Raw genomic sequence first — 10,736 nt, forward strand, 5'->3', positions numbered from 1 at the left:
TTCTGTCATATCAGCTTCGTCGTTACCATCTTCATCAGCTCCAACATAAGCAGCAGGTTGATCAGATTGCATAATCAACTCTCCGAGGTCCACAGTCAACAAAAAATTTGATGAACTTGTTTCATGTACAACATCAATAACATCATTAACCTCATCAGAATTGTCCTTAATGTCCCAAATCTGTCGATGATTCACATCTTCTACAACTTTCCAATCACGACCTCTAAGTAAATCATCAAGATAGAAAACTTGCTTAGCTTGAGTAGCAAGTATGTACGGCTCATCTTTGTACCATTCGCCATTGACGTTTATACTGGTGACATTATTTTCAATGACTGTTTTCTTCATTCTTGGATTTGTATTAAACCATTTGCACCGAAATAATGCCACTAAATATGCACCAGTGAAAGAAAGTATCACCACTTCTTCAAGCGTGCCGTAAAAATTAAAATCTTCTGTTCCGGCAGCAGACACTCCACTATTCTGTGTGGTGCGCTTTTTGTCTCGATCGTGTGCAATAAATCGAACACCATTGACTATACAACCTTGGTAAAAGGTTGACAAATGATCTGACCCAGATGCTAAAGCTAACAGTTCACCACCGTTATCCAAAGACCCAAGCTTGTGCAGGTCATATATCTAAATATATAGAATGATATTAGATTCACAAAATATATCATTAATAAAATCACTGTTCAAAGTTCAAAGTTCAAAGCTACCTTTTTATGAAACCACGAACGGAAATTTTTCCTATGCAAACGATCATGATCACCATCTGGGTATTTTTGTTTAATCTCTTGTAGGTGTTCGCTGTTAATTAGAATAGTGTTACGATTCTTGATAACAAAAAACTGATAATAACCACACATGTTCTAATTTATAAGAGAATAAACTTACTCTAAATAAGGCTCAATTTCAGGAGAATTCTCAAGTATGAACCACTCAGCTATTTCACGAGTCTTATGATCGAGAGTCTTCAAAGTTCCCTTTGTGAGTGGACGACATTGAGATTGGAAAACTGCAAGATTTCGTGGGATATAAGTTGCATCTTCATTTCGATCAAGACGGTTAAATCTTGTTTCAATGCCTTTGAAATACATTGAACAAAAGGTCAAAGCCTCGTCTGCAACATAGCCTTCGGCGATCGACCCTTCAGGGCGAGCTTTATTTCCCACATAATTCTTTAATTTTTTCATGTACCTTTCAAAAGGATACATCCACCTCATAAATACCGGACCACCCAATCTTCTGGCAAATGTAATACCAAATGAATCATTATGTCAAAAAAAGCTGGAGGAAAAATCAACTCCATCTTGCACAATATCTGAATAAGATCATTTTGTGCTTCCTCCATATCTTTAACATTTAAAGTCCTCGAACATATTTTCCTGAAGAAATTGCACAATTCTGCAATAGTGGTCGATATAGATTTTGGAAGAAACTTGCGAACACCGAGAGAAAGTAATCGTTGTATTATCACATGACAATCGTGTGACTTCAACCCAAGAATATTTGTATCATTCTCGGACACTTTCTTCTTCAAATTTGAACAAAAGCCATCTGGAAATCTAACTCCTTTTATAAACTGACAAAACTGTTGCCTCTGCGCTGGAGTTAACACATAAGGAGCGTGCGGCTTCATCAGCTTCCCATTCTCATCTTCATAAATCCACAATGATTCTCTCACACCCATCTTTTTCAAATCATGTCTGGCATTAGTGGTGTCCTTAGATTTATCACTGTCTAAGATGGTGCCAAGGAGACTATCACACACATTCTTCTCAACATGCATGACATCTATATTGTGTTTTAATTTGTTTGTACACCAATACTCAAGCTCGTAAAAAATACTTTTTTTCCTCCAATTACCTTCATCTACTCCTCTTTTACGTTTCACACCCCCAAACTGGACATGTTTTCCTGGAACTTGCGCTGCAAGAGCATTAACTTGTTCTAGTATATCCTCATAAGTAAACCGTCTCGGAGGACGTCTTCTCTCAACTTCTCCATCGAACTCTTTGTCTCTTCTCATTCGATGAGTACTTGGCAAGAATCTTCTGTGACCAACGTAAGATGTCTTACCGATCACTCGGATGGAAGTTGTGTCCGCATTACACGTAGGACAAGCTTTGTATCCCTGACCACTCCATCCAGACAAACTACTGCGAGCTGGAAAATCGTTCACTGTCCACAAAAGGGCTGCCCGCATCTTGAACATCCTGTTGGTCGTACTATCTCTTGTATCAACTCCGCTAACCCACAGATCCTTCAACTCATCCACCAATGGTCTCAGAAATACATCCATGTCCTTACCGGGTGATTTTGGCCCAGGAATAAGGAGGGTCAACATGAAATAATTGTCTTTCATGCACAACCAAGGTGGCAGATTATAGTTTGCCAACACCACAGGCCATATACTGTATGCAAGATTCATGTTGCCAAATGGATTAAATCCATCAGCAGCTAAGCCCAGACGAACATTTCTGGGATCCCTTGAAAAAGATCAGGATGCTTGGCATCAAAGTCCTTCCACGCAGAGCCGTCCACCGGGTGTTGCATCACCCTTTCATCTTTTGATTTCCTGGCGTGATGCCATATCATGTGCTTTGCTGTAATCCTTGAACTGTATAATCTTTTCAACCGAGGGGTCAACGGAAAGTAACGCATCACCTTGTGTGGCACTTTTTTTCCTTTCGTCATTTCGGAAGTAATCCATCTACTACTTCCGCATACTGGACATGTCTCTTTAGATGCATGCTCATTGTAAAATAAGCAGCAATCATACTGACACACATGAATGGACTCGTATCCCAACCCTAATTTTTTCAATCTCTTTTTCGCCTCGTAGTACGATCCGGGGATTTTGTTCTCCTTAGGAAATGCAAGCTTTAACAACTTCAGCAATTCATCAAATATGTTGTTAGGCATCTTCCCTCTAACTTTTAGATGCAATAACTTTGCTAAAAAGTTCAGGGATGAAATCCAATCACAGCCAAGATACAACTCCGCTTCAATCTCCTCAAATAACTCGTCATAATACTGACTCCCATCGGGATCCCTTTCTACTTCCTCAGTTGTCGGTAAAAGGAAGTCTTCCACAACTTGAATCATCTCATCGTCTTCATTCTCATCAACCACCTCATCAGCAACAATTTCTTCCACCTCACCATGAAAAATCCACTTATCATAAGCTTGATGAAAACCCCTATCGAATACATGTGCCTGAACTACATCCAAAGATTCAAATCTATTATTATTGCATCTCACACACGGGCACCTAATTCTTCCATCAGAATCTTTATGTTCCGACGCCATCCTCAAAAAAGCTTGCAGACCATTCCAATATTCTTGACAACCACGATTTCTCAATGTTGTCCAAGTCTTGTCAATCGCCATCTAAAGTGTTATAAGAGTGTGAGTTTTAGTAATGTGAATAGAAATGGATAACAAATGAGATTTGTTATCATTTTTGAAATCTTATGCAATATTATAATATCTTATGCTATTTTATGATGTTTTATTTGATCATGTTATTTATAAACAAATTAATTTTTTTTCCTAAACTAATTTATTATTTATTAAAATTTTATTAAATATTATATCTAACTTTTATTATTTAATTAATTAAATTATTATAAATTAATTAAAAAATAAATTATTATTTATTCTTAATTTTTTAAACTTTTATTAAATATAATTATCAATTTCTATATTCATGTAATTTATAAATTATTATTTATTCATAATATTTTAATTTGTAATAATAATAATAATTTTATAAATGAATTATTATTTGACTTTAAGACTAATTTATATTTTTAAATAATTAGATAAATTTTATTAATAATATTTTAAACTTATCATTTATGTGCCGATATCCATGTAATTGATGGTTGTAGTCAACAACCATCAATCACAAACATACAGAGACTAAGAAAATAAATTAACTACTAATTAATTTTTTTGTTCTATTTTTACAAATTATAATAATAATAATAACATATGTTCAAGCAAAAAGGAGAAAAAAGAACAAAATAACATGATAATATGCACTTATTGTTGTTGTTTTTTTTCTATACTCACTTTTTTTATTAAATAAACTATCTTAAATTTGTTTCAAAAATTTCACAATCTAAACAAAATTAGTTTCCCTATTAAAAATATCAAGTTGCGGTGAAAGTTAGTTAGTAGTATAAAAGCTTTCACTTATTTGACTAAATACTTTTTTTTTTGACAAAAATTAATAAGTAGTTCAAAAAATTTGGTATGGCCGCTAATAATGACAATAGAGTAACACAGACGTGATTTAATTAGTTTGTTTCAATTTTAATTTAAAAAATAATTACAAATTTTTTTAAAATAAAAAATAATTCAAAATTTATTACTAAAATTTAAAAATGATTCAAACATTAAAAAAATATTTTAAAATTTAAATTAATTTTAATTGAATTTGTATATTTTTCTAGCACTTAGTTTAATTAATATTATATAATTAAGAAAATGGTGATAAAGAAAATATGGGTGCTAATAATCTGATTGATCAAGTTTAAATCATCTTTATTCAATATTAACAAAAACACTATATTTTACTTAATACTAAATCATCTATTATTATATTTTATAAATTAATTTAAATTATCACTTAAATTTTGTTTTTAACCAAAACAGTCCTATAATTATTTACATACCAAGATTAAAAAATAAAGTAAGAACCAACATATATCTTAACAATAGATGTCAAGATTTACATACCAAGGATACTAACTAAAGGACTCAAAACTCAAATATTATACACTAAACAAATACAAAATAAATTATTCAAAAAATACAAAAGATATTAATTACAAAAAATATATCCACACCTGTTGAGGGTGTGCCAAGGTCATGTGTGTGTCGGGGTCGTGGGTGTGTCGCTGTCCTGATAAAAAAAAAATTAATACCAAAAGATACACGAAAAAAATTCAAACCAAATATATGAAATAAAAACTCGACAAGAAAAGAAATTGATAACAAAGGAGATTTGTTATCATTTTTGAAATCTTATGCAATATTATAATATCTTATGCTATTTTATGATGTTTTATTAGATAATATTATTCAATAAACAAATTAAATTATATAATTTAATTAGATAATATTATATCAAACTTTTATTATTTAATTAATTAAATTAATAAAAAATAATTAAAAATAAATTATTATTTATTCTTAATTTTTTATACTTTTATTAAATATTATTATCAATTACTATATTCATGTAATTTATATTAAACAATATTATTCAATAAACAAATTAAATTAAATTATTTATTTAGATAATATTATATCAAACTTTTATTATTTAATTCATTAAATTATTAAAAATTAATCAAAAATTAAATTATTATTTATATAATTATTTATTCTTAATTTTTTATACTTTTATTAAATATTATTATCAATTTCTATATTCATGTAATTTATAACTATTTAATATTAGATAATATTATTCAATAAACAAATTAAATTATATAATTTAATTAGATAATATTATATCAAACTTTTATTATTTAATTAATTAAATTAATAAAAAATAATTAAAAATAAATTATTATTTATTCATAATTTTTTATACTTTTATTAAATATTATTATCAATTTCTATATTCATGTAATTTATATTAAACAATATTATTCAATAAACAAATTAAATTAAATTATTTATTTAGATAATATTATATTAAACTTTTATTATTTAATTCATTAAATTATTAAAAATTAGTCAAAAAATAAGTTATTATTTATATAATTATTTATTCATATTTTTTTATACTTTTACTAAATATAATTATCAATTTCTATATTCATGTAATTTATAACTATTTAATATTGGATAATGTTATTCAATAAATTAATAAAAAATAATTAAAAATAAATTATTATTTATTCATAATTTTTTAAAATTTTATTAAATATAGTTATCAATTTTTATATTCATGTAATTTATATTAAACAATATTATTCAATAAACAAATTAAATTAAATTATTTAATTAAATAATAATATATCAAACTTTTATAATTTAATATAATGTTAAGAAGACAATAATCAAGAACTATCTGTGATACCAAAATATAATGTTAAATAAGTACAACAAATTGAAAACAATAAGAATTTTCTATGCAAATATTCATTTCTTTTATCTATTCAATACTATCATTTATATATTTTGCCCCACAATTTTTTTAATCTATTTTCTGAGCTATAATTTTGATAGTTTTACTCTTTGTAACTCTGTTTTCCCATTCACATCATCAATCAATATGATGATTTTGTCTATAGTTTTCAATGCTGTTTAGATAAAAACAAATGACTAATTAATCAAAACTAATTATGTCTTATATATGTTTTATATGGTCTCTTTATGATGCTGTACGTGCTTATACAAAATGAAAATTTCAATGTCAAATGATTGAGCTAGTTTGAGAGATTAATTTATCTGGTTAACCAATTACCATATATTAATTACATGATGAAATCAACAATAATATATATAGATCGATACATTTTGATATATATATCTTCATAAAGAAAGAGCTAGTTTTGCTTACCCAAGTAAACTGCAAAGGAGATCGAGTAGTGATGATGATAACAAAAGCCCCAACAAACCAAGAAGATCTTGCAGATATAAATCGAGGAGAATAAGACCCACAACAGAACAAAGCACAAATAGTTTATCTATAAAACATAAAATAAATGGTTTTGTTAATAAAAAATGTGATGAGTTTATATATACATGAATTAATATATATATATATTTATTATATAGAACTCCACCTTGTCTTCCCTTGCAAGTTTTTCCTTCTCTTCTGCAACTATTATCCCATAGATGAGCCTCGTATCTACCTGACCATCTATGCCTGTAAAAATTTCAAAACCAAATATCTAAGAAATAATACAACAGAAAAAAAATGTGTGCATATATATATACATATGTGTGTGTATATAGATGAGAAAATGACCTAGTTACACCACGGTATATAGATGTTCTTTGTCCGAAAGTGTCAATGGATTTTCTAGGAACGACCTCGATTGCGGTTGTCGGACTGGAGAGGCTCGGCGTTAGGGAGAGTCGCGAAGGGGAGGAGGAAAGAAATGTGCGAATAGTTTGAGAACAGACGCTAAGAGGAAATGGGCGGTTTCCAATAATATTATTAGCGGCGGGTCCCGCCGCTAATAGTTTCTCCCGCCGCCAAAACTATTATTAGCGGCGGGTAGCCCGCCTCTAATAAAAGGTAATTATCCGCCGCTGATATTATTAGCGGCGGGACCCGCCGCTAATAAAGGGTGATTACCCGTCGCTGATAGTATTAGCGGCGGATAGTCCGCCTCTAATAAAGGTGATTATCCGCTGCTAATAAATTTTAAAAACTGTTCCCAGGCGTTTATTTTGGGATATTTGCGGCTGAGCCTCCGCCGCTAATAGTCGTACAGTCCGCCGCTAATACATTTTTTTATATTTTTTTAAATAGTCACTTATTATTAGCGGCGGAAGCCTAAGTCCGCCGCTAATATACTGGGCATTACAGGCGGACTTAGTCCGCCGCTTATTAATCCGCCGCTAATAGACTTTATTGTTGTAGTGTATATATGGGGTTGCATTGGATTGCATGACAGTTGCATTTTGCAATTTGCAAAAGAGTTCTTTAAAGTTTTTTAGATTGCAATTACTTGCATGTGATATTTCAGTGAGTTGCTTTAGGTTGCATTGGACTTGCATTTCAAGTTGCATTGAGCTTGCATTTCAGGTTGCATTAATTTCATAAGGATGAAAGAGATTGCTTTTGAGGTTGGAGTGGGTTGCATGAGAATTAAAGTAGAATATTAGTTTTTTGAAGTTGATTTAGATTGCATGAAATTGCATTAAGCTTTCGTTTGAGATTGCAGTAGGTTGCTTGAGTTGCATACAAATGAAATTAGCATGAGTTTTTTTAAGTTGTCATAGTTTGCATTGAGTTGCATATGAATTTTCATGAGTTCTTTTAAGTTTCCATGTCTGGCATTGGGTTGCAGTTAGTTACATGGGCTAACATTTGAGGTTGAAATGGGTTGTTAAATTTTCTGAAAATGCATTTAGGTTGCTTTTGAATTTGCATGAAGTTGCATTAGGTGGTATTTGACATAAGAATTGGGTTGCATTATTTTGCATGTGTTAATTTAGCTTATTTGAGTTGCAGTGGGTTTATTTAGGTTACATTAGGTTCTTTAAGTTGCTTTAGGTACTTTAGGTTGCATTGAGTTGTTCAGGGTTGTATGTGACTTTTTAGATTGGGAACAGCGGGTTGAATTAAGGTTGTATGGGGTTGTTGCAATGTATGCAACCTCTGTTTCAACTACTTTCGAAACTTTTGCAACTTCTCTTGCCACATCTGCAACATCATTTGCAACATATGCAAAACCTATGAAACATGAGTTGCAACCTCTCAACCTCTGTCACAATATCTGCAACCTTTGAGGTTGTATAGGGATGCATGGACTTGCCTTTAAGGTTGTTTTAGGTTCCATTGGGTTTGCATTTAAGGTTACAATGGGTTAGACGAGTTGGGTTCTTTTAGGTTGCATTTAAAATTGCATTGAGTTGCATTGGAATTGCATAGGCTTGCATGTGTTGCCATGTGTTGCTTTAGGTTGCATGAGGTTGTAGTGGGTTGCATTTGAGGTTGCAGGGAGTTGCATTAAAGTATGTTGCATGATTTGTATAACAATGAAAATAGAATATTAGTTTTTATGTTGTCATGAGTTGCATGGGGTTATAGTGGTTGCATGCATGGGCTTGCATTTGAAGTTACAGTGGGTTCCTTCAGAATGTTTTAAGTTGCATTGGGGTTGCATTTAAGGTTGCAGTGGGTTGCATTTGAAATTGTATTTGGTTTGTATGTTTCTATAGGTTTCATGGGTTTGCATCTGAGATTGCAGTGAGTTATCGTCTGGGATGTTTTGAGTTGCATTGAGTTTGCATTTGAGGTTGCAGTAAGTTGCATGAGTTACAATATAATGAATTTCCAAATGAGTTTACAAGTTGTTTTGAGTTGCATGGACTACTATTTAAGATTGCAATGGGCTCGTGTGCTTCCATTTGAGGTTGTAACGTATGCAACCCATCCAACATTTTTCAAAACCTTTTCCATCTAAGGTAGCTTTCAGTAAGCAACCTATGCAACCTTTGTTGCGATCTCTTTTAAAATATCTTCCATTTGAGGTAGCTATTGCTATTGGTATGCAACTTTTGTTGCAATGTGTGCAACCTCTGCAACCTTCGTTTCAACTTTTGGAACCTTTACGACAATATCAACAACCTCTATTGCATCATTTGAAACCTAACGTGCAACATGTGCAACCTTAATTTGGAAATAAAATTTTATAAGTTGTTTTACTTGCATATAAGGTTGCTTAAGCTATTTTTTTTTAATTACATTGAGTTTCATGGGTTTGCATTTGAGGTTGCAGTGGTTTGTTCATTTTGAACAAATTACACTTTCTATTTATAATATTATGAGTTATTTGAACAAATTAAACTAAATAAATGCTCAAAAATATTGGATGGATCTGATCTGATCAAATACATAAGCAAGGGGACACATTCAATGGAGAAAACCGATCCAATCCAATGGATAATTGGATCGGACCGGCTGAGACAAGTTAATTGGATTGGATCGGTTATAAAAATCTAACATCCAATGAATAATTAGATCGGATCAGATAGGTCTAAAAACATTGGATGTGATCCAATTAATACCCCTACTTGCTGTGCTAGACTCCGACTTTAATATTTTCAAACTACTTTGTAGATCAATTGTTATTTAGCTTATAATTTGAGTAGAGGATTTTACAGCAAAAGGCTGAAGAATAGCAGGTTTGAACCATTTGAAGCTAATTTATAGGCAAAAAGTATAACCAGATTAAAATGGCAATGGTTGAGCTTCTAAATCACACCACTCACGACTTCCAATTTTTCTACCAACAAATACCAAGAATGCAAATGATCAATCATACAAATACTAGTAGCTTTTTCTAGAATTTAATTAGAAGAAAACATATTATATTTATATAAGGTTGCATTAATATATATGGTAAATTATAAATTGCTCAGTTTGATATAATATTGTATAATAAAACAAAAGTTCATGACACATATACATTGGATCCGTTGAGGAAAGGGAGCTTGTTCTTTAGCCCGAATGGAAATCTTGAAATCCCTTCTCCATTGTTGGAAATTCTTGTCTGTGAGAGGAGAGGAGGAGAGGCAAGAACAAGTGCCGGGTGATCTCCTGTGCTCAAGAAGTAGGGACTACTACCATCTTCATGGGCAGGTCGATCAAGAACAGAGAAAGAAGAGAAACGGTTCGAGACATGGATGGGAGAACTCGGAACCCTAGAAATTGGGGGTTCTTGAGGAGCATCAGGATTCGGAAGAGAAGAATCAGTAGTAGCCGTTGAGGGCTCCGGAAGAGGAGGAACGGGGCTTGTACTTCGACGACCTGTAGCTCTTGTTCGTGCCATGGAAACAAAGGAAAAGAAAGGTCAGATGGTCACTGATACCATATTAGAGTAAGAAGACTTATTATTCAATCAAAAAGTATATCAAGTCTTATAAACAAGGGGACCGAATCAGGTTAAATAAAGGCTGAGAAAGGTCCAAGTCAATGATAACAAACCTAACTAAAATGAAACAGAATTGGTTAAACCAAGAATGCTAAC

The sequence above is a fragment of the Humulus lupulus genome, chromosome 6 (genome assembly GCF_963169125.1).
Source record: "Humulus lupulus chromosome 6, drHumLupu1.1, whole genome shotgun sequence".
Lineage (NCBI taxonomy): Eukaryota > Viridiplantae > Streptophyta > Magnoliopsida > Rosales > Cannabaceae > Humulus > Humulus lupulus.